The 25,007-nt window shown below is 38.0% G+C and overlaps 1 long non-coding RNA gene across 2 annotated transcripts in view; it reads left to right on the top strand.

Annotated features, from left to right (window-relative positions):
* LOC102159645 (uncharacterized) overlaps positions 1 to 25,007 on the top strand; it is a 594,616-nt gene that overhangs the window by 163,493 nt on the left and 406,116 nt on the right. Inside the window, exon 2 of one of the 2 annotated variants that reach the window (XR_014831495.1) lies at positions 18,627 to 18,790. The exons of the other annotated variant lie outside the window; for it this stretch is intronic. This is a non-coding gene — a long non-coding RNA (uncharacterized LOC102159645). The remainder of the gene's footprint in view (positions 1 to 18,626; positions 18,791 to 25,007) is intronic. 2 annotated transcript variants of the gene reach the window in all.

The raw sequence follows: 25,007 nt of genomic DNA, 5'->3' as shown, positions 1-25,007 counted from the left end.
GGAGTGGGATTGCTGGATCATATGGTAACTATTTGTAGAATTTTAAGGAAACTCCATACTGTTCTCCATAGTGGTTGCATCAGCTTATGTCCCTACCAACAGTGTAGGAAGTTTACTTTTTCTCCACTCCCTTTCTAGCATTTATTAGTTGTGACTTTTCGATGAGGCTATTCTGACTGGTGTGATGTGATACTTCATTGTAGTTTTGATTTTCATTTCTCTAATAATTAGCAATATTGAACATTTTTTTTTCATGTGCCTTTTGACCATCTGTATGTCTTCCTTGGAGAAACGTCTATTTAGATCTTCTGCCCATTTTTGATTGAGTTGTTTGTTTTTTTGATGTTGAGTTGTGTGAGTTATTTGTATATTTTGGATGTGAATCCTGTGTCATGCATCATTTGCAAGTATTTTCTCACATTCTGTAGATTGTATTTTCATTTAAAAACAAAGGTGCTGCTTTTTTTTTTTTAAATTATTTTTTATTGTTATTTCCCCCAACACACCTTTTCCCCCCCACTGTACAGCATGGGAACCCAGTTACACATACATGTATACATAAATTTTTTCTCCCATTGTTGTGCTACATTGTAAGTATCTAGACATAGTTCTCAGTACTTGAAGTGGAAAAGTCTCCATATACCTTCATACATTTGTGTATGTATGTTTTAATTTGGACAAAGATCAGGGAGCTACTGTGGTTTGTTGCAAAACCTCTTCCAGCATTAAGTGATATTCTTTAGCATTAAATCAGAAGCTTCTAACACGTGGGGCCTATTTATTATTTATTTTGATGCAGATTGATGCTTAGTTGAATTGGAATTTTAAAATCACAACATTGATGATGGTTAATTCCCTCAGTAATATATTATGCTTACAACTCTGATCACTACTATAAGGTGAATGGCTGTGGTTGAGATTATAGACATAGTGCCTTGGCTCTTCTTTTTTTTTTTTTTTTTTCTTTTTTTTTGTCTTTTTGCCATTTCTTGGGCCGCTCCCGCGGCATATGGAGGTTCCCAGGCTAGGGGTCGAATCGGAGCTGTAGCCACCAGACTATGCCAGAACCACAGCAACTCGACCTACACCAGAGCTCACGGCAACGCCGGATCTTTAACCCACTGAGCAAGGCCAGGGATTGAACCCGCAACCTCATGGTTCCTAGTCGGATTTGTTAACCACTGCACCACAACGGGAACTCCGGCTCTTCTTAATTATAGTTGACTTACAGAGGTTACATAGGAGAGTACATGCTTTCAATTCCATTATGCAATATTTGTGAAGCTTAACTATGGAGTTAATATACGGCCAAGACTAAAATGCACATGAAAACCTGTGTATAAATTGGCATCTCTTTGGATTTCTCTCAGTCACTATCTGTGGACCTTTTTTTCTTTGATTTAGATGTAGAAGGCTTTCTAGGCTACCTTTATTTTTTTATTATTGTGCTTCTGGACCCTTCACAAAATGCTCTTTCAAGTGAACCTTTGGCTAGCTGCCTTTCCTCGTTCAATAAAAACATTAGTTTGCCTCCTTAAGCCTTCTAATTCACTTTGTTTTGTTTTTTGTCTTTTTTTTTTTTTTTTTTTTTTGCCTTTTCTAGGGCTGCTTCCTGCAGCATATGGAGGTTCCCAGGCTAGGGGTCTAAGCAGAGCTGTAGCCACCGGCCTACGCCAGAGCCACAGCAACGCAGGATCTGAGCCACAGCTCACAGCAATGCCGGATCCTTAACCCACTGAGCAAGGCCTCGGATCAAACCTGCAACCTCATGGTTCCTGGTTGAATTTGTTAACCACTGTGCCACAATGGGAACTCCTTTAATTCACTTTAAAATGCAGGGACAGCTGGTGACGTTTTCTTGGCCAGAATAACAAATCTTCCCTTTGCAGTCTGTCTCAGCTCAAATGAAAAGAGAAACTCAAAGAACACACACTACAACTCACTCAGGAAGATCCTTCACTGATCAGGAACATAATCCTTGTGGTCATCATACTTATTCGTCCTCTCCTTTACTAGATTTGAAAACTTATGTGGTTTCTAGGCAAGAAACGGCTAGCATTCAAAAGGAAAATCAGCAATTCATTGGAGTGGTGCTACCATACTAAGAACCTTAACGTACCATATGAATAATCTCTGGCCCACTTAATTTGTTCATCCACTACTTCATTGGTTCATTTGTTTCTAAAACATGTATGGAAAGCTGGATGAATACCAGATACTATTTGGTTCCAGAAAAATAGAGATAAACGACACCATGGTTTTTTTTTTTTTTTTTTTTTTTGGTTGATGAAATAATAGTATACTCAGAAAACCCGGTAGGCTCCGGTAAAAACTTGCAAGAATTAATAAAATTAATTAAAAAATTTGAAAAACTAATAAAATTAAATTTTATTTTAATAAAATAAAATAATAAAAACTGGATGCAATAAATAATTGAAATTAAAAAGTCTACTTTTATCTACATTAATAATGACATCTAGAAAAGGAAGTGGGCAAAATACTTCATTCAAAATAGTGACATGAAATGACAATATTAAAATAATTATAAAATATTTAAAAATAAATTTGGTGAGTAAAGGACCTAAAGGAAAAAACATGAAATAAATCTGGACAAATAGAATGGCAAACCACACTGCTGTAAAGGGAGACATTTTATCATAAAATGTCAAATCATCCAAAATGATTATGTTAATTCAGTATAATTCCAATAAACTCTCAAGCTGTTTTTACTTGGATAAAAAATAAGTTAAGTATCATGTAAAAGCAAATGCTCAAGAAATGCTAAGAAAAGTATGAAAAAAGAGATACTTTTCTTGTTAGATATCAGTATATTTAGCAAAACTACCATATTAAAAATCAATATGGTATTGGCAAAAAATCAACAAATAAGTAGACTTGAACACAGAATCAAGAGTATATCCCAGTATACATAGAAAATTGCCATATTGTAAAGATAGCATTTCAATTCCGTAGGAAATGACTGACTGACTTAATAAATAGTGCTGAATATAATAGCTATTCTTCTAGGAAAAAATAAAAGTGGACCCTCTCATGCAAAATATGCAAATAGAAATTTCTGATTGCCTGAAGATTTCAGTGAACAATAAGATAACATTTTAGAAGAGAATCTAAGAGATTATATGTAACCAAGAGAGGGAGAGAAGTTTATAATTAATTTGAAAAAGGCTGACACTATTATAGATACAATTTTAGGTTATTTAAATATGTAAAAACCACAAAAAATCAGGAGAAATATGGTATATTTGGAAGAAATACTAGCAACAAGAGTAACAAAAGGTAATTATTTTTAATATAAAAGTAGTGTTAAGAATCAATGAGAAACACAAATGACTACCTCCCTCCCTATAACATTTGGCCGAGAATATGAATAGGCAACTCACAGAAGAGCTAATCTGAGAGTCCAATTAATAAATAAAAGATGCTTAAATTCACTAATGGTTGAATAAAGTAAAATCAAGGTAACAGTGAGGTATTTATTATGTCTCTGGTTGGCAAAAGTTATAACGAGCAATAATACCTACTGCTGCAATGTAGGCAGAGAGGAATTTCTCATACTCTTCTGGTGGAAAAGCAAATTGTTACAGTCTTTTTGGAAGCATCTTGGCAGTGTCTATGAAAAGCTTAAAAAAGTGTGATACCTTTTAACTACCAGTACAAGTTTTGGGAACCCTATAGCTATAAGAACATCAAGATACAGGTAAAGAATATTTATTGCAGTATTATTCACATTTCAACAAATAAAACAAGAAACAAATGGAATAGACATCAAATGGGAAATGTTGAATTCATAATGATGTATCTTTCTACTGTGAAATATTACACAGCTGTTAAAATAGAATTAACCAGGTTGATTTTGAGAGGGATTGCTATAAAGTATGGAGTAGGAGGGATAAGAATTAGAGATTCTCATAACATGGGAAATTTGGAGGGATGAGGATGGGAAATGAGCAAGAGAAGAGGCATTCCTGTATGTGTGTGTGTGTGTGTGTGTGTGTGTTAAAAGAAATTAGAAAAATGTCAAGTTTGAGCTACATAGACTAACCTATAGACACTTTGGAGTTGAAAGCTTTGGAAATAAAATAGGTTCCACATGAAAAAAGGAACAAGATGTGGCCATGGTCCAGAGTAACTAAAGGGAAGCAGAAATGAAAGCCCTTGGGTCCTGGGAGGTGAGGAAGGGTTCAGAGGATTATGATCTCTGTGGATGTTGGAAGCAGCTCATGTGAAGTCCTGACCAGAGAGTCAGTGCTGAAATTATGAGTCAGAAGCATGGTGCAGGTTGGTAGGGCCTGGAAGCTTATATAGTTCTTCAAGAGAATTGAAAACATGACTATTAGGTGCAAAAGAACATTTATTTAAAATGTGAAAAGAATCATAATGAATTACAATTTGAAAAAGCTGACAAATGCCACCATCAAAAATAGTCTTCGGGGCATTCCCATTGTGGCTCAAGGGGTTAAGCTTAAAAGAAAAAAAAAAAAAAGAGAAAAAAATATAGCCTTTGGCTTTATAATCTTTGATTGCTCCTTCACATGACAATTTTATAATATCCTTTAAGGTAATTCTGTTCAAGTTTTTTCTTTTTTTTTTTTCTTTTTCTTTTTTCTAGGACCACATCTGTGGCATATGGAAGTTCCCAGGCTTGGGGTTGAGTCAGAGCTGCAGTTGCAGGCCTATGCCACAGCCATAGCCACAGCCACAGCCACAGCCACAGCAACATGAGATCCTTAACCCACTGAGTGAGGCCAGGAATTGAACCTGCATCTTCACAGACACCATGTAGGGTTCTTAGCCTGCTGAGCCACAATGGGAACTCCTTTTCTTTTCTTTTTTTTTTTTTTTTAATTACTGATCTCTCTCTCTCTTTTTTTTTTCTTTTGTCTTTTTGCCTTTTCTAAGGCTGCTCCCACGGCATATGGAGGTTCCCAGGCTAGGGGTCTAATTGGAGCTGTAGCCGCCTGCCTGCTCCAGAGCCACAGCAACGCCAGATCTGAGCCACGTCTGCAACCTACACGACAGCTCACAGCAATGCCAGATCCTTAACCCACTGAGCGAGGTCAGGGATCGAACCCGCAATCTCATGGTTCCTAGTCGGATTCGTTAACAACTAAGCCATGATGGGAACTCCTAAATTACTGATCTCTTTGAAAAGTATTTTTTCTCGCAGTGTCACAACTTGCTAGGTTCATATCACATGCATTTTTAGAGCTGTTATCATATTTCGAAAAATCTCTGTCAAGGAAAAAACTTCTGATTTGATGAGGTATTGATGAAATCTGAATCCTCTACTTATTTCTTAGTAGGTCTGATGATTAGAGAATTTTCCATAGATTAGCTTCCGGTTTGATTATATTTCAAACCTGGTTTCTTTTTTTTTTTTGCTATTTCTTTGGGCCGCTCCCGCGGCATATGGAGGTTCCCAGGCTAGGGGTCGAATTGGAGCTGTAGCCACCGGCCTACGCCAGAGCCACAGCAACGTGGGATCTGAGCCGTGTCTGCAGCCTACACCACAGCTCACGGCAACGCCGGATCGTTAACCCACTGAGCAAGGGCAGGGACCGAACCCGCAACCTCATGGTTCCTAGTCGGGTTCGTTAACCACTGCGCCACGACGGGAACTCCCCCAAACCTGGTTTCTTTTGACTACCCAACACCCTCCCAGCACCCTTCTGGGATTGAGCCCTAAAGTACATGTTTATATTGAGATGCAGTCTCTTTGAACCTCTGTGTTGCTCAGGGTCATCTGAGAGCTCCTGGAAGCCATTGCTCTACCAGGACACCAGCAGTCACAGAGCTAATGCACAAGTGACCAACATAAATATATTTTCCTTTTCTGCTAAACCCAAATTAAACATATCTTCAACTTAACTTTCTCTTAGCTGGACCCCCCACATACTCCTGGCATGTATAATGTTATCCAATATAGAGGGGAAATTTGAGTAGAGAGAGAGAGCAATCTTAACCATTTTGGTTAAAATAACTTATTTTCATAATTTTTTTTTTTTTTTGTCTTTTTGTCTTTCTGCTGCTGTTGTTGTTGTTGCTATTTCTTGGGCTGCTCCCGCGGCATATGGAGGTTCCCAGGCTAGGGGTTGAATCGGAGCTGGAGCCACCGGCCTACGCCAGAGCCACAGCAACGTGGGATCCGAGCCGCGTCTGCGACCTACACCACAGCTCACGGCAACGCCAGATCGTTAACCCGCTGAGCAAGGGCAGGGACCGAACCCGCAACCTCATGGTTCCTAGTCGGATTCGTTAACCACTGCGCCACGACGGGAACTCCCATAATTTTTTAATTTAGTATATTTTTGTTGCAGTGTGGTTGATTTACAATATTATGTCCATTTTAGGAGTACAGCATAGTGATCAGGAATTTTGCAGGCTGCACTCCAGTATAAGTTATTACAAGATGATGCCTATAATTCCCTGTGCTGTATAAGACACCTTAGTTGCTTATGTATTTTATTCATTATAGTTTGTATCTATTAATCCCATAACCCTAAATTGTCCCTCTCCCCTTTCCTCTCCTTTTTGGTAACTAGTTTTCTATGTCTGTGAATCTGTTTCTTTTTTGCATATACCTTCATTTGTTTTATTTTTAAAATTAAATTAATATCATTTTTTAAGTTTTATTGAAGCATAGCTGATTTACAGTGTGGTAATAATTTCTCCTGTGCAGCAAAGTGGCTCAGTTATACATATCATTTTTTAAAAATTACACTTATAACGGATATCATGCAATATTTGTCTTTGTCTGGCTTATTTCACTAAGCATAATATTCTTAACATCCATCCATCCTGCTGCAAATGGCAGAATTTCATTCCCTTTAATGGTTGAGTAATATTCCATTCTATCTATACATCTGTGTATGTGTGTGTGTATGTATGTATGTATGTATGTATCTACCTATCTATCTATCACATCTTCATCCATCTATCCATTCAAAGGGCACTTGGGTTGCTTCCATATCTTGACTGTTGTAAATAGTGCTGCTATGAATATTGGGGTGCATGTATTTTTTGAATCAGTTTTTGTGTTTTCCAGATATATGCCCAGGAGTGAAATTGCTGTCATGTGGTAGTTCTATGTTTAGAAACTCCATATTGTTTTACACAATGGCTGCACTAATTTATATTCCCACCAAGTGTTCCATTTTATACACATCCTCACCAACATTTTTTATTTGAAGACTTTTTGACGACAGTAATTCTGATAGATGTAAAGTGGTATCTCATTCTTGTTTTGGTTTGCATTTCTCTAATAATTACTGATGTTGGGCAGCTTTTCATGTGCCTTTTCGCCGTCTGTATGTTTTTTTGGAAAATGTCTATTCAAGTCTTCTGCCCATTTTTTTTGATTGGTTGTTTGTTTTTTGATATTGAATGGTATGAGTTTTTATATATATATATATATATATATATATATATATATTTTTTTTTTTTTTGTCTTTTGTCTTTTGTTTTTGTTGTTGTTGCTATTTCTTGGGCTGCTCCTGCGGCATATGGAGGTTCCCAGGCTAGGGGTTGAATCGGAGCTGGAGCCACCGGCCTACACCAGAGCCACAGCAACGCGGGATCCGAGCCGCGTCTGCAACCTACACCACAGCTCACGGCAACGCCGGATCGTTAACCCACTGAGCAAGGGCAGGGACCGAACCCGCAACCTCATGGTTCCTAGTCGGATTCGTTAACCACTGCGCCACGACGGGAACTCCTGAGTTTTTATATATTTTAGATATTAATCCCTTGTCAGTCACATCACTTACAAATACTTTCTCCCAGATTCTAGTTGTCTTTTTGTTTTGTTAATGGTTTCCTTTGCTTTACAATACTTTAAAGTTTAGTTAGGTCCATTTGTTTATTTTTGCTTTTATTTTCTTTAGGAGACAAATCCAATTAAATATTCTACAATTTATGTCAGAGTGTTCTGCCTATGTTTTCCTCTGGTAGTCTTATGGTTTCTGGAGTTACATTTAAGTTTCTAATACATTTTGAGTTTATTTTTGCATATGATAATAGAGAATGTTCTAATTTAATTCTTTTACATGTGGCTAAGTTTCCCAGCACCATTTATTGAAGCACCATTTTTTTTTCCTTGGCTTTCTATCCTGTTCCATTGATCTATATGTCTTTTTTTGTGCCAGTGCCATACTGATTTGATGCAAACAAACTTTATAGTTTAGTCTGAAGTCAGGGAGCATGATTCCTCCAGGTCTGTTCTTCTTTCTTAAGATTGTTTTGGCTATTTGGGGTCTTTTGTGTTTCCATACCAATTTTAAAATTATTTGTTCAAATTCTGTGAAAAATTCCATTGGTATTTTGGTAGAGATTTTATTGGATCTATAGCTTGTCTTCAGCAATATGGTTGTTTTAAAAATGTTGATTATTCCAATCCAAGAACACGGGTTATCTTTCCATTTCTTTCTATCATCTTCAGTTTCCTTCGTCATTGTTTAATAGTTTGCAGAGTATAGGTCTTTTACCTCCTTGGTTAAGTTTATTCCTATGTATTTTATTCTTTTTGGTGCAATTTTAAATGGAATTTTTAAAAAGATTTTCTTCCTGATATTTCAGTGTCAGTGTATAGAAATGCAGCAAATGTTTGTATATTAATTTGTATCCTGCAACCTTGCTGAATTCATTTATTAGTTCTAATAGTAGAGTTCTAATACATAGAGTTATGTATTTTCTACATAAAGCATCACATAATCTGCAAATAATGATATTTTTACCTCTTTCCTTCCAATTTGAATACTTTTAATTTCTTTTTCTTAGCTGATTGCTGTGGCTAGGACTTCCAGTGCTATTTTAAATAGAAATAGTGAGAGTGGACATTCTTGTCTTGTTCCTGAATTTAGTGGGAAAGCTTTCAGCTTTTCACCATTGAGCTATGATGTTGACTACGGGTTTGTTGTAAGTAGCCTTTATTATGTTGACATATGTTCCTTCTGTACTTTGATGAGAGTTTTTTTTTAATCATGAGTGGAGGTTGAATTTTGTCAAATACTTTTTTTGCTTTTATTGAGATGATCATGTGATTCTTGTCTTTTCTTTTGTTAATGCAGTGTGTCACATTGATTGATTTGCATGTGTTGAGCCATCCCTATGATTTTGGAGTAAATCCAACTTGACTGTGGTGTATGGTCCTTTTTACATATTGTTGGATTTTCCTAGTGTTTGGTTGAGGATTTTTGCATCTGTATTCATCAAAGATATTGGCCTATATATTTTTTTTCTGTGTAGTGTCTTAATCTGGTTTTGGAATATGGTGGCTTCATACAATGAATTTGGGAATGTTTTCTCCTGTTTAAATTTTTGAATAGTTTGAGAAGGAGAGGTATTAGTTCTTCTTTATATGTTTGGTAGAATTCCCTTCCGAAGCCATCTGATCCTGGACTTTTGTTTGGTGAGAGGCTTTTTTTTTTTTTTTTTAATTTTCAAATTCAATTTCACTCCTAATGATTGGTTTGTTCAAACTGCCTCTTTCTTCTTGACTCAGTCTTGGCAAGTTGTATGTTCCTAGAAATTTATCAATTTCTTTTGGGTTGTCCAATTTGTTGGCATATAACTGTTCATAGTATTCTCTTAAGATCTTTTACATTTCTGTGGTATTGGTTATTTCTACTCTTTTAAGTCTTATATTGTTTATTTGGGTCCTCTCTCTTTTATTTCCTTTTCTTCAATACAGAGTGGAAATTGGAGTAGAGAGAGAGACAGCAATCTTAACCATTTTGGTTAAAATAGCTTACTTTTGCAAATTTTATAAAAACCTCTGACAATTTTGCTAGGTCCCCTCCCAGGGCCCTGAAACTTAAGCTTCACTAGTTTACTATTCTTTTATGTTTCTTCTTTTACTGACAACCTTCTTGCTGTTCTACTAGATAGATTATTCAAATCACTATAAGTCTGTGTGTGTGTGTGTGTGTGTGTGTGTGTGTGTGTATGTACAGCATTTCTTATTTTCTTGCAATTTTTTTTTTTGTCACACTACAGCATTGGTCCAAATAAGTCAGTATTGCTTTTCTGACTTCAAATCATTTTTTAAAAAACTCTGGAATCCCAATACAGGAACATTAAACACGACGACTACAGTAATTTTAGAGTCAATGTCCTGAAAATGAGAAATTCCAATGAAATGATGTACTGTACAACATCGTTTCCAGCCCCCTGCACCACCACTGAAGCTTTGCATACATTTTCCTCCTTCATTTTCATATATATTATATTTACCATCAATCTTGTGGCAAGTTGCAGAGCAGGGAGATTGGGTGACATGGTTGTCTGATGGGGAGATCAATCTATAAATGGTCCTTTCCTGCTCAGGGTGAAAAAATTTGAGAACACAGCGTCGCTAGTCATCATTCTTTCTTTTAACCCTAGTAGGAACTTCAGTCCTGGTAACAGTAGCAAAATAGTCAGCCAAAGGTCTGAAGAGGAAAACTAATCAAGAGGAAAGAAGAAAAACCACAAGCAGTGATTGCATGGTAACTTGGGGACAATTTTTGATGAGTTTGAATACAAATGCAAGAATCCTGGAAATGTCAAAAGGAGGCCGTGGATAAAGCACTCAAAGCCTAGATTATCTGTAGGAAAAATGTTTTTATTTATTAATGGCCTGTTTTTTAATTTTTCATGTTTCTCATAAGGTTTTTATCCTCTGCATATAAGAGTTTAGGGCAACTCATTTTGAAATATTTCCCATTTTGAAATTGAAAGGCTTACGTTTCAGAATCCTCCTTTCTCAGAGATGGCATCATGTCTCCATTTAAACACTACACTACCCAGAAGAGAAGTGTGTGTTGTGTGTGCCTGAGTGTGTGTTAAGCCCACTGTTATCAAATGCTGGAGTAGAATGCACTGCAAACACAGACACATGGTTTCCACATTACTGGTTGAACCACAGTGCAATTGCAATAATGAAAAGCAGAATGTGCAGGAGCCCAGGGGCTCTGGGTGTGTTTTCCAGAGTGGATTATAAAAATTGATGGGAAAGAAGGAGCTTCATATACAGAGAAGAGTTTGGAAATAAGGGCATCAAGGGCTTTCTGGGGAGAAATGTAAACCAGATGGAGGAACCCAAATTAAAGATGACGATAAAAGGAAAGAAGTAGCAGTTTCTTAGAAGCAAAAGGGGAAATGGGTTAACTTTCTGTTACTTGTTTGTCAAGATGATAGGAATGGGAGTTCCCACTGGGGATCAGTGAGTTAAACCCTGACATAATCTCTGTGAGGATGTGGGTTTGATCCCTGGCCTCACACAATGGGTTAAGGGTCTGGTACTGCCCAAGCTGCAGCATAGGTCACAGATGCTACTCAGGTCCTGTGTTGCCAGGGCTTGAGCATAGGCTTCAGTTGCAGCTCTGATTTGACCCTGGGCCAGGGACTTTCATATGCCACAGGTGTGGCTGTGGAAAAAAATAATAATAGGAATGTTGGTATGGTGCAAACATCAGATTTGGGGCTGTGAGGTCCAAGTGAATGGACATCTTCAGATGTGCTTAGCTCCAACTTCTGGGCTCTTGCTACTTGCTCAGTGGAGAGTCCTTGGCCACCACATTTCCCTGTCAGGTGATCCAGCCTTCCCAGGGTGAGGGCCCTGCTTGTGCATGGCTTCACTATGCTCACTGGGCAGGAATGTAGCAACCCCATCTGCTGCCTTTCTACCATGTCTAAGTTCAGAAAAATTGTTGTAAAGTGGCATGGGATCTGACTATCAATGAGCTAATTGGAGAGGTTGGGTAATACTAACACATCCAAAAGTGTAAAGGGGTCCTTTGACAAGTGGAGACAGTGCCATACTTCACTTAGTATGAAAGTCTCTAGTTCCATCCATGTTGCTGCAAATGGCATTATTTTGCTCTTTTTTTATGGCTGAGTAGTATTCCATTGTGTATATGTATTATATCTCCTTTATCCATTCATCTGTCAGTGGACACTTAGGTTGTTTCCATGTCTTGGCTATGGTGAATAGTGGTGCAATGAACATACAGGTGCATGTACCTTATTTCTATGAAAGTTTTGTCTGGATATATGTCCGTGAATGGGATTGCTGGGTCCTATGGTAGTTTTATATCGAGTTTTCTAAGGTACCTCCATGCTGTTTTCCATGGTGGTTGTACAAATTTACATTCCTACCAACATTGTAGGAAGGTCCCCTTTCTACAGAAAAGAAACAAACTCATGGACTTGGAGAATAGAATTGTGGTTGCCACAGAGGAGGGGAAGGGAGTGGAATGGACTGGGAGTTTGGGTTAGTAGATGCAAACTATTGCATTTGGAATGGATAAGCAATGAGATCCTGCTGTATAGCACAGGGAACTATATCTAGTCACTTGTGGTGGAACACGATGGAGGATAATGTGAGAAAAAAATGTATGTGCATATATATATATGTGTGTGTGTGTGTATACAGCAGAAATTGACAGAACAATATAAATCAACTATAATATAAAAAATAAAAACCTAAAACAAAAAAAGAAAAGAGAAGTCCTGTCAGATAAATTCTCCTCCCTCTCTTGTACAGTGGGCTATTTACAGATGCACAGGATCTGTGTGGCCTCTCTGTAGACACCTCGTGTGTGGAAGAAACCAGCTGCATTTTTTTTTTTTTTTTTTTGGTGAGGCTGTGGCCAGCTCACTCAGTAAGAGACAGCAATAGACTTAATAGGCTAAAGTTGGCCCTCTGTCTGCAGGATCTGCATCCATGAATTCAACCAACTGCAGGTCAAATATAGGGAAAAAAGTCTAAAAAGTTTCAAAAGGCAAATCTTGAGTTTGCCTTGCATAGGCAACTATTTACATAGCATTTACATTGTATTTGCAACTGTTTACATAGCATTTACATTGTATCTAAAACACTATTTACTTTGCATTTACACTTTTGCGTATTATAAATAATCTAGAGATGATTTCAATCATACGGGAGTTTGCGCATAGGTTATACACAAATACTACACCATTTTATATAAGGGACTTGAGCATCTAGAGGTTTTGGTATCTGAAGGAGGGGCTCTTGGAATCAATTTCTGGTGGATACCGAGGATGGCTGTGCCTTATATTTGCTTTCTGCCTCCCTAGGAACTATGGAGATTATTGATTATTTTAATTGTGCTGTTAATTTAGGTATGAGACATGTATACGGTAGTTTAAAAAAGATTATAGGGAATGATCAGACTCATTATAGTTATAATTTGAGGTAAGAGATTACTATAAAATTTTAAGCTACCACATTGGACAATAGATACAATTTGCTTATGAAACATTTGAACATATTCACTTAGCAATACAAGACTAATTTGATAATAAAACTTTGGTAATTAAATAATTGACTTAGTATTATTTTCTGTCTTTTTAGGGCCTCACCTGTGGTATATGGGAGTTCCCAGACTATGGGTCAAATTGGAGCTGCAGCTGCCAGCCTACACCAGAGCCATAGCAATGCGGGATCCAAGCTGTGTCTGTGACCTCTGCCAAAGCTCGTGGCAAAGCTGGATCCTTAACCCACTGAATGAGGCCAGGGATCAAACCTGCGTCCTTATGGATACCAGTCGGGTTCATTACCACTGAGCCACGACGGAACTCCCAGTAATTAATTTATTAAGCATTCTGAACTTGGTAGAGGCATAAACAAAACAGTTTACTTTTTTACAGTGATTGCTATCAAGTATATGCTGTTGAGTTTCCCTGTGTCAGTTTTCTATTGCTGTGTTACAAATTATCACAAACTTATTGGCTTAAAACAACACTCATTTATTATATCATAATTTCTGTAGGTCAGAAGTCAGGCATGGCTCAACTACATTCTCTCGTTAGTGTCTTGTGCTCAAGTCGTAGCTAACTGGGCACTATCTTGGAAGAGTCCACTTTCAGGCCCATATAGGCTGCTGGAAGGACAACTGTGTGGTTGTAGGACTGAGATTCCAGTTCTCTGCTCTTGGCCAAGGACTGCTGATATCCTAGAGGTTGCTCCCAGTTTCTTGCCAAGGGCCTTCCCAAAGGCTTCCCATGGGCTCTTACTCTGAATCCTCATCACACATCAGCTCTGAGTAGCTTAAATCTATTGGATAGGTACAAGAACATCCTTTAAGTCCATTCCTATGCTGCAGTATTCACTTGACTCATGGGAAACTCATACCAACCAGACTGTGCTTCAGTACATGTATTAGCATTAGGAGAAGAGAAGTTGCAAAGAGAGGGGGAAATGCAAAAAATGAGGAGCCATGGGATAGTCTACTCTCCCACTGGTTGGTATGGTTCTATTGTTGGGTGCTATTTGTGGGTGAATGGATGGAGGAGTGTCTTGTGTTATCCAGGGCCTCAGAGAAGCAGGTGCCAAGATGGGATTAGATATGTAAGGGATTTATTGGGGTAAATGCTTGTCAGAGGAAAGGGTCAGAAGCTGGAGAAAGCTGGGAGAGCCTCAGGATGCTGATGTTGGTCTGACCTCTGCAAAGGAGAAAGGGAAGAAAGGAAGGAAGGTCTTAGACTTGAGTGCAGTTCTAAGGAAGATCTTTCATAGCTCTCAGGACGGGGCTGCCTTGGTATCCCTACTGTCTCCGTCTTTGGTCTGGGAGCAGCCAATGGAAAACCTGATGTTGACAAACCCAATAGTAGATTCCAGTGCACAGCAGCTGGGGCTGTTGGTTACAGTCTCTGTAGTAGGAAATCTGAGAGGTGCATTTTCATGGCCTCCCCAACCACAGACTGTAGTATTCTTCCATTAGACAAGGCAGGTGACTCATGTTTACAAAGATTCCCTTGAGTTTTCTGCATCCCACAGTTGTCTGCCTGGATAAGCTGGAGAGAGGCGAGAGGGCTTGGTCTGGGGAGCTGAGGCTGCCCCTCCCCTTGCTTTTGGTCTTCCCTGTGGTATCTTTATGGTTCTTTGTCACTTGCTTTGGGTTTGGTGGCCAGTTTTAGGAGCAATGTGAAAAGTCCCTTACAATCTCATTACATCTTGCAATAAAAGACCAAATAGAAAGAAATCCCTTATATATTTCTTAGGTGGTTTCATTATTTATAAGGAGAAAATGAAAAAAAAAAAAAACAAACCCAAAAACCCATCACTTCCAGTATGAAAGAGATACATTTTCTTTAAAGAAAAAATAGGAAAATACCAAAAAATAGAAAGCAAAAAATTATACAGCAACCCATAATCCTAAAATAACAAAATAATATTTTTAAATTTTTCCTTTCAGGCTTTTTTTTATTCTGATATGATTTTGTATTCTGTCCCTTCTCTCCTCAACACCATGGCATAGACTTTAAAATTTTCTTTAAAAATTAACTTATTGGTGATCATAAAAGTAACACTGGTTTAGGAGTTCCTGTTGTGGCTCAGCAGGTTAAGGACCAAATGTTGTCTCAGTGAGGATGCAGGTTCGGTCCCTGACCTTGCTCAGTGGATTAAGGATCTGGCATTGCTGTAAACTGCTGTGTAGATTGCAGATGTGGCTCTGATCTGGTGTTGCTGGGGCTGGGGTGCAGGCCTTAGCTGTAGCTCCAATTTGACCCTTACCCTGGGAACTTACATATGCCCCAGGTGCAGCTATAAAAAAGAAAAAAATACTGGTTTGGGGGTGTGGAAAATTTTGTAGTATGAATTCTATAACTGAGCAGTAACTACTAGTAATATTGTATTTCCTTCCGAAAAATATAAACAGACCTAAGGAAATTCTATTTATGTTATTTTTATCTATTTTAAAATTAACATATCATGGCATGTTCTCATGTTATTGATTAATCTGTTTTTTTGTTGCCATACCCACAGCACCTGGAAATTCGTGGGCCAGGAATTAAACTCGAACCACAGCGGTGGCAATGCTAAATCCGTAACTGCTAAGCCATCAGGGAACTTCCTCACTGACTAATCTTAAAGGTGCAGTTTAGATAATTGCATAATTTTCTATAGTATGAATTGTTCTATTATATATTTAGATGTTTAAATATTCATCATTATATTTCTCCACCTTTTAAATTATTTTCTTAGTTTAGATGCCTGGAATTGAGGTTACTAAATCAAAGGTAATACTTATTTTGAAGGATTTTGATAAGTATGTTGCTTAACTGCTTTCCAGAAATATACTAATTTACACTCCCATTGCAGTCAATGAGGTAATTTTCTCTTCTTAAATAGCCCTACCTTATCTTGGTCTAAACTCACTGGTAGTTTCTCTCATGTATCCCACTCCCTTTGTTAGTATAAGGATATTCTGAGCTTGTTTCAAAGGAAATGTTTTTTGGTGAGAAGAGATGAGATTTAGCTTCTCTGCCATCTTTAGTGTCACCTCTAGCAATTGCTTTTGATATTTCTTTAATTCTGTTTTTCATCCCTGAATTTAGAAGCTCCCACGAAGCCCATCAATTTTCCTTTGTGTCTCTAGAAGAGAGAGACTTGAATACACCTGTGTCTGGCTTGCTCTAATCACAGGAGATTTTTCGGATTGTGTTAGTTTTAACTTTTTTGCTTTTACAGAAGAACTCTTTTTCTGTCTTGTTCTTCCTTGATAGCCCCTGGCTACTTTGCTCCAGCAACTGACTTCTTTAGAGACATGTTCTGACACAGAATTTAAAGTGACAGTTTCCCTTTTAACACAGTAGAAAATTGAATAGAAAATTAACTAACTTCATTAGGTTCATAGTTGCAAAATGTCTGGCTAGGCTTACAGGTTTAGTTTCTGTCCACGGAGTAGAATATTCCCCTGTGAGAAACTGGCTCATATAATGGCCAAGCTTTGGGCTCATTGGTGTCTTCTCTAACCAATAGGAAGCACTAGCTTTGGCCTGGAAAAGACTTAGGGACATGTTCAGGCTTTCCTGTGAGGCTCTGTCCTGCCTCTAGGATTTCCAGACTTGGGTCAGTGAATCATGGTGGGGGTAACTGTGGAAACTCTTGTGACTAGGGGACAGACTTTGGGTGCAACAACCAATTTCAACCTCTGCTGAAGTCTGATGGCCAATGACATAGGCACATGGACTCTGCTTGTGTACCAGGGCCACTGAGCCAGAGGTCATGAGTCTGGACCCACCTTCTCTGTGATGTCAAGTTTTTTTGTTTTCCCACAGGCCTTCATAACTATCTACAATGTGTGTGGGAAAACAGCTTGTTGGCGATTTTAATCTCAAATTTGCTATTAGTCTGATACCTGAAGCCAAGATTGCATTGTACTGCATTGTAATTAGCAGTGTAATGCTTCAGTTCTCTAGAACTGAAGCCACAGATCTCATTTTGGCAGGTAGAGTCATTTTGCCCATGGTTGTAGTCATGCGAATCTCATACCTGGTGTGCAGCCCAGAAAAGGACCATGGCGGCAGAGGAGTGTGTGTATGTGTGTGTGTTTGTGACTGTGCTCCAGCACCTAGCCCCCTAAAATTCCACAGGATGTGCTTTCTTCCTCATCTGTTCTCTTGTGAGCACCAGACCCACACAGCTGGTCTCATCCATCCACCTTATATTAACATCCATGTTAATACAAGAATATGTTCAACTAAGCAAACTGTAGTTTGGAGAGTTAATGAATTCCACCAAACATATTGTCTCAACAACTTTCCATGAGGTGAATCTGGCTCTAATACCACCTGTAGCATGGCTCTAATGCACCTGCTTGCACCTGTAGCATAGTTCTAATGCCACCTGGGAAAAATTTCCAGAGCGCAGCTAGACCATACTCCTTTTTGATGACATCAGCTGGACTGGAGAAGAAGAGAGCAAAAGGGAAATTCTTTCTTTTGCTCAAAGGACAAGGATAGATTTGGATTTGTTGTTTTCTAAGTAAGAGGTAAGGGAAAGGGATCAGGGCAAGGGGCCAGGAGCCTTGAGTCAGGATCCTTAGTTCTTCTACTCCTGTTCTGAGTCTGCTCTCTGCACAAGTCAATACAGGCAAAGCCATGGAAAGAGTAAATAAGGGCCCAGAAAAATCCCAGCAGTGTACACAGCCAATAGGGAATATTTAGTTTCAAGACTGAAACAATTATTATTTTCAATTTCTCTCTTCCCCACCCCTCTCCTTTTTCCTAGTAACTGCAGGATAATACTCACTTTAAAATCACCTGAATAAACACCAGTATTATAGCCTCTGGTGAAGCAAGCCTGTGGATAGCTGGATTGTAATTAGAAACAAAATGAGTTTAATAGCAAAGGAAAAAAGAAAAAGTTGAAACTTGGAATGGGGCGCAATTTGGATCAGGGTATAATGCTCTGGTGGGTATCTGATTGGATAATACAGAAAAGAGGACAGAGGGAAAGAAAGAAAAGTTTTAAAAATAAATTAATTGCAGCCTCATAGAGATCTCTCAGCAAAATTAGAAGCAGCCTAATCCAAGACAGCATAACACAACTCTAAATTAATAGACTATATTCAACTTAATGGCTATGAAAGCCAGGGAAGCAATACAATGGTTAGTCATTTAAAATGAAATCTACTTTTTTTGTGTGTGAAACAAAGAAAGGAGAACAAAAGGATTGAAAGACTGAAATGAAAATAAAAGTTTAAATATGTAGATCCAAAGTTCAGAGGAGACTAGAAACATTCCGAAGTGAGACAAAATGAACAGTGAGAAATAAGAAGATTATACTTAACCAAGAAATGATTTTTTGTTTATTTTAGACTTCACAAAGGAACATAAAAGACAAGTACCAGGAAAAGACATATTTATATGGAAGAAAAAAAGGTGAAAACCAAAATGACCCAAATGAAAAGAAGATAAATATCATTCCTCAAACAATACCTTCACATCATAGTTGGAAAAAGTGGAAAGAGACAGAAAACGGGTAATTATTGCCAAGAGACTTAAACCATGCATTTGGACAGTGATTATTTATTTTTAAACTTGCAAGTAATCTCATGAACACATTTTTGTTATATTGGTTATAATAGTACAGTCATAGGAAAGGTCTCTGTTGGCCCCTCCCAAACCCACCTCTCTTCCCAGAGTTTATCAAAAAGATGTAATGGGAATAACAAATCTAGACAGTCATCATTTTCTCAGTAAGAAAAATACACACTAGCTACTCCTTGCTACTCTTATTATGCTCACTTTTGATCATCAGGCAACTTTGCTTTGAGTATAACATTTCTAGTATTTCTATTTCCCTTTTGATTTTTGTGGTGCTAAAGTGTTCTTGAAATTAAAATGTTCCACCTCCACCCACTCTTCAAATCCCCATCTGTTCTCTTCTGAGCACAAGATCCACACAGCTGGTCTCAGAAATGGTCACATCCAGGTTGATATAAGAATATGTTCAAATAAGCAATCTGTAGTTTGGAGGTTTAATGAATTCCATAGAACATCTAAAAAGTACCAGGTAGTGTTTCTAGGAGCTGGAGGGACAAAGATAAATCACACAGGGTCTCAGCCCATAAGAAAATCCTGGCATGATACTAGAGAAGAACGCACAACACTTTAATCCAGCAAAAGCTAGAATTGAAATGGTTAAGGTCCAGGCCCCAGAGTCATGCAGATATGGGTTTGAATCCCTATTATTTATGTAGTCTTTAGAAGTTGATATTAATACATTAGGTTTACATCATGCTTTGCCATTTCATACCGCTCCACGTCACTCCACACTTCATGGCAACAGATTCTATCCCTAAGGCCACACAGGTGGACACAGATAGACCAATCACTGTCACACTACTGGCCACACAGTGATTGGCTCAGGGGTGAACACATGATCTAACCTGACCAATTAGAGTCCTCCTCTGAGATTCTGTCTATCTGGAGCTAGAAGGGAAGAACTTTTTTTTCCTTCTGATGCAGATATAAGAATATAATTTCAGGAGTTTCTGTTATGGTGGTTCAGAGGGTTAGGAACCCAACTAGTATCCATGAAGACACAGGTTTTACCCCTGGCCTCACTTAGTGTATTAAGGATCTGGTGTTAACATAAGCTGCAGTGTAGGTCACAGATGCAGCTTAGATCTGGCATTGCTATGGTGTAGGGCAGTAGCTAAGGCTCTGATACAACCATATGGAACCTCCATATATCATGAATGTGGCCCTAAAAAATGAACAAACAAAATATAATTTCAAAGGTATTTGCAGCCATTGTTTCGGTGCTGTGGGAACAGAGGATAAAGCAAAAATACTATTTTACTCTGTGTTATTTGAATAGTAAAAATACATATACTGTATGTTTAGTATATGTACATTGTATATATTATATAAATATAATAATTCCAGTTCTCTTGGCTCTTTTTATATGTAATTAAAATCCTGATTTTGTGCCTAACACAATATATATTTACATATAAAGTGCATCTATAAATATATAAGTAATATATATGTACCATAAATATATATACATATATATAACTATACAATTTATTATTCAGTATTGTTTATTTTTAAGCTTTATAAAGTGATGATAAACTGTATGTTATTTCCTTCATTATACTAGATGGGGAAAAATTAAGAAGTCTGACAATTTCAAGTTGCTGGTAAAGTCTGAAGTAATGGGAACTCATATATCGCCTATGGGAATAGAAATTGGAACATCCTGGTGTTATCGTGTGAGGCTGAATATGAATGTAGTTTACCCCTGCAATTCCACATCTACATATATATTCTAGAGAAATATTTGCACGTGTACTCCAGCAGACAGGTATAATGGCTTATAGAACTTTCCTTCATAACAAAAAAAAAAAAAAAAGGAAATAAATCAAATGGCCATTTATGGGACAATAGGTGAATGTATTGTGGTGCATTCATGTGGCAGAATAGTATGCAGGAGGGAATAAGAATGAACCACAGCTACATGCAGCAACATGGATGGATCCTTGAAGCAATATTGAGAGCGAATAAAACCATTTTAAGGAGGCAGTTGGGCTCAGTGAAGAGTTCTGTAGCTGTCCTCCTGGTCCTCAGTTAGACAGCTGGCTTTGACATCCTATTTTTGGGCTGTGTTGGAAGCAGCCAGCAGAGGCTGGGATGGGCAATAGTCATCATTGTTCTGATCCACCATGTTGGTCATCCCAGGGGAGGAAAATAGAGGGCAATGTCTACCTTGGTGGTGAAATGTAGGGTCACCCTTTGCCTGAACATCTGGACTCCTGAGTGGCGTTGCTTCAGAGATCAAGAAGACACTGGAGCAGTATTTCTTCTGCTCCAAGGTTAGAAACCTGTGACAAGCTCTTTGCAGGTCTTATCTGGGTACATGACCTGACCCAACAGGCCTTTAATTACTGACTTACTTTCACTGATGACATCTTTGAGATGAGCTTCTGACAGTTGGTGGTATGATCCCCAGCTGCTGGCTCCTCCATTTGGGGTCTAAGTAGTAGTTAGCTGGTAATTTTTGGCTGACTCCCTAGAAGATGCTGTAAACAACCTCCATTTTTGAGATCTTAGGTGCTACACAAGAGGAGTTTATACTTTATTGTCTACATATACTATTTCATCAGGAACCATTGTTTTATGTGTTAGCATCTCTAAAAATTAGCATGTCTTACAGTTGATAGCTTCTTAACAAAGATTTTTTTCTTTCTGGATGATACATAAAATGGAGTTGTGGGAGTTCCTGCTGTGGTGTAGTGGGTTAAGAATCTGACTGCAGAGGCTTGGGTCACCGTGGAGGCACAGGTTTGATCCCTGGCCTGGCGTAGTGGGTTAAGGATCTGGCGTTGCCACAGCTGAAGCTCGGGTTCAGTTCCTGGCCCTGGAACTTCCATAGGCTGCAGGTACAGCCATAAAACAAAACAGAAAAAATGGAAGTGTGTCTCACAATCAGTAGAGTCTTAGATTTGATGAAATACGGTATGCTTATCTAGTACAGATAATCTACTTCTGTTCTTTTTCTGAAAATTATCTTTGGACATAATGATCAGCACCCAGAAATAATATTCACTCAACATTCTGGAATAGAAATGGAATCATACAGTTTTATAGAGTGATTGATGAGTGCAGGAAAGAAAATCTTCACAGCTCTCTCCATTGTAGTAGCCAGCAACCAGGAAGAGGCATTGCCGAATGAGAGAGAGAGAGAGAAAGATGAGTACAATCTTCCTTAATTTCAGATCACTTTCCAGTTCCTCTGGAAGCCTGATTATATATCTTGCCCTGGGTTTCTCGAGTTATAATAAATCTCTTTTCTCTTGGTTCAATGCTTCATAAGTGCTTGTTGTTTTATTATTGTATGGGGGGATTTATTCGCAAAGAAATTTTGAGAATAGAAAGGGAAAAGTGAAAAAAAATTCATTATTTGGTTCCCAGTTGGGGTTGCCAGGAGAGGATCTTAAAGAAGGGTGGGTGGACAAGCAGAAGTGGGAAGCCTAAGACTCTGAGCAAGGGCGAGGGGAAAACTTAGGAGGGGAAAACTTAGGAGTTGGGAAAACGCGAGTCTCCGGTGCGGGACGCTGAGCCTGGTTTGGAAGGACTTCATATGTCCCGTGATGGGATTTTTGCTCTATCCTAAAAGGCTTGCAGAAGGGACCAGGAGATATTTTTTTTTTTGGGGGGGGAGTGGTTTATAAACCATAAAGGTGATAACTTAGGAACTTTGTTTAAACGTATCACTCTGATGCCCATGTGTAAGATTCAGTGAAGAGGAATGGAACTGTATTGGGAGGCTATGGAAGTTTGGGTTAGAAGGAATGACGGCAAAGTGAGATATCAAGATCCTCCTCCCCTGTGACATTAAATGGTGCATGTGGAATTGCAAACTTGTCACTGGTCTGTTCGAATGGTCTCCTGCTGATAATCAAAGTGGCTAACAGCTGTCCCACCAGCTAGCACTCCTCTCCACACAGGAGCTGTTACATTTATATGCCTGCTTGATTAGCAGCTAAGCTGTGTCCTTTAACTCCTTTCCTCAGCCCTCCAGTCTGTGCCCACCACCTGGTCTGGCCCTCTTTCCGCCGCGCTCGCAGGCTCTTTTATCCACATCCAAGCAGGAGATTTTCCATCTCTTCCTGGTGGCTCTGCATTTCAGACATTCTGTGTCAATGTGCCTGAGCAGTGTACCCTCCGCCCCCACGCAACACAGAGTAATTTGAGAAGAGCCTAAAAACTAACAATTTACACAGGCTGAGTTGGGACCTTTTTTCCTTTACCATGGCATTTTGACAGCAAGAAAAATGACACTGGGATAGCACTTATTGATTCACAGAAGACTTTCTTTGTGAATTTGGATATAGATCCATCTGTGCAGTCTAGACAAATCTATGTCTATTTGGGGGGTAAGAAGCTATAGTATTATAAATGCTGTCACTGAAATTGACCTAAGGAGAGATTTTGTTTTCCCAGTGGCTAGTGCAGAAGTAATCCATACACATATTTGGCTCAATAAATATTCTTATAAATTACATTGAAGATGATATTTTACATTTGGGGGAATAATTCTTATACAGTGGAAGTAAGGGAAAAATAAATTGGGAATATACTGCTCAGTTCTGGCCATGTGGTCATTTTAATGATGCTGTAAAAACAGAGATGGAGCAAATGAGTGCTTCTTTATGAGGATGGGCTGACTACTTAATGCTCTCAATCTGGAAAGATGAAGGTGGAGTGGGATGTGATAAAAAATTTACAGTGTCACGAAGGGAATGAATCAGGTGAGTAACAACTCGGAAAAATAAGAGTAAGGAACATATACTGAAGGTAGTTTGAAGACAAAAGAAAGTGCAGCTTTACGCATTTATAGTAAAATCATGATTCATTATTCCAAGAAGCAGTTAGGTCAGAATACAATGAGAGTCAAGCAAAGGCTTAGATAAACTCAAGAATGTAGTGTTGACAGTGGGTATATTTAAGAAACATGCCTACATTTTTTGGTTTAAGCCACAAAAATATGTTCATTGGAGAAAAATCAGAAAAGTCATATAAACAAAATTTTTAAAAATTAAAAAAACCTATAATATCTTAGAGATAGTAATAACTATTGATATTTTGCCATACAAATACTTCATTTTTCTACTTATTTCTTTAGTTTATCCAAATGGGCTCAAACTAAATATATTGCCATTTTTTTCAACATAATATTTTCTGATCATCTTTCTGTGTCAATAACCTTGTAGACATACAAACATTTCAAAGTGCAAAGTGCTGCCTTGCATGATTTACTGTAATCAACCTGTTCCATATTGCTAAATGTATTCTGAGTTTTCTTACATGTTTATCTTTTAGGTTTATGATACTTTTATCAACTTAAAAATGTCCTATCAGATTTTAAATGCAATTACATTGAGTTACAGATAAATTTGGTGGAAATCTCTACAATGTTGGGTAATTTTATCTGGAAACACAGCATATCTTTAAATTTATCCAAGTTTTCTTTTAGTAAACTTTTCTTTCAGTAAAAGTTTTATAGTTTTCTTCATATGGCTCCTGATATTGCTTGATTCCTAAGTCCTCAGCATTACGATTACCTTTTACTCCTATTGTGAGTGGTTTTCTTCCATTATTTTACCAAACGGAGTAGTTTTAGATGTTTTCTAGTTGTTTTCCCAGGTCTTTCAGTGGGATAATCAAATCACCAAAAATTATTATGTTTTCACCTCCTCTTTTTCAATAGTTATACTTCCATGTTGTTTTTGTATCCATTTTAATTGCCAAGCACTTCTAGAATGATGTTAAATAACAGGTGTATGCCTGTCTTGTTTCTCATTCTAATGGAATGGTTTTACTCTTATATCTTTAGATATAAATTTAGTAATTAGATTGAGAACTTCTCTTTTTTAAGCTGCCTAAGAAATCTTTTTTGTTTTCGGGCTATGCCCATGGCATATGGAAGTTCCTGGGCCAGGGATTGAACCTGTGCCACAGCAGCAGCCCAAGTCACAGCAGTGACGATGCTGGATCCTTAACCTGCTGCACCACCAAGGGAGCTCTTACATTAAGCAATTCTTAACATATTCATGTTCTACTGACTTCTTTTAAAAAATTAAGAGTATATTTTGATTTTTTCAGATATCATTTTAGCACATTTTACATGATCTTATAATTTTTCTTCTTTGACTTATTTATTTTGTCTTTTTAGGGCTACACCCATG

The sequence above is a fragment of the Sus scrofa genome, chromosome 16 (assembly GCF_054392235.1).
Source record: "Sus scrofa isolate SSC_HxYL_T2T_F1_AM1 chromosome 16, Sscrofa_HxYL_maternal_Yorkshire_Landrace_v2.0, whole genome shotgun sequence".
NCBI classification, from domain to species: domain Eukaryota; kingdom Metazoa; phylum Chordata; class Mammalia; order Artiodactyla; family Suidae; genus Sus; species Sus scrofa.
This window is presented reverse-complemented; position numbering and strand designations above follow the sequence as displayed.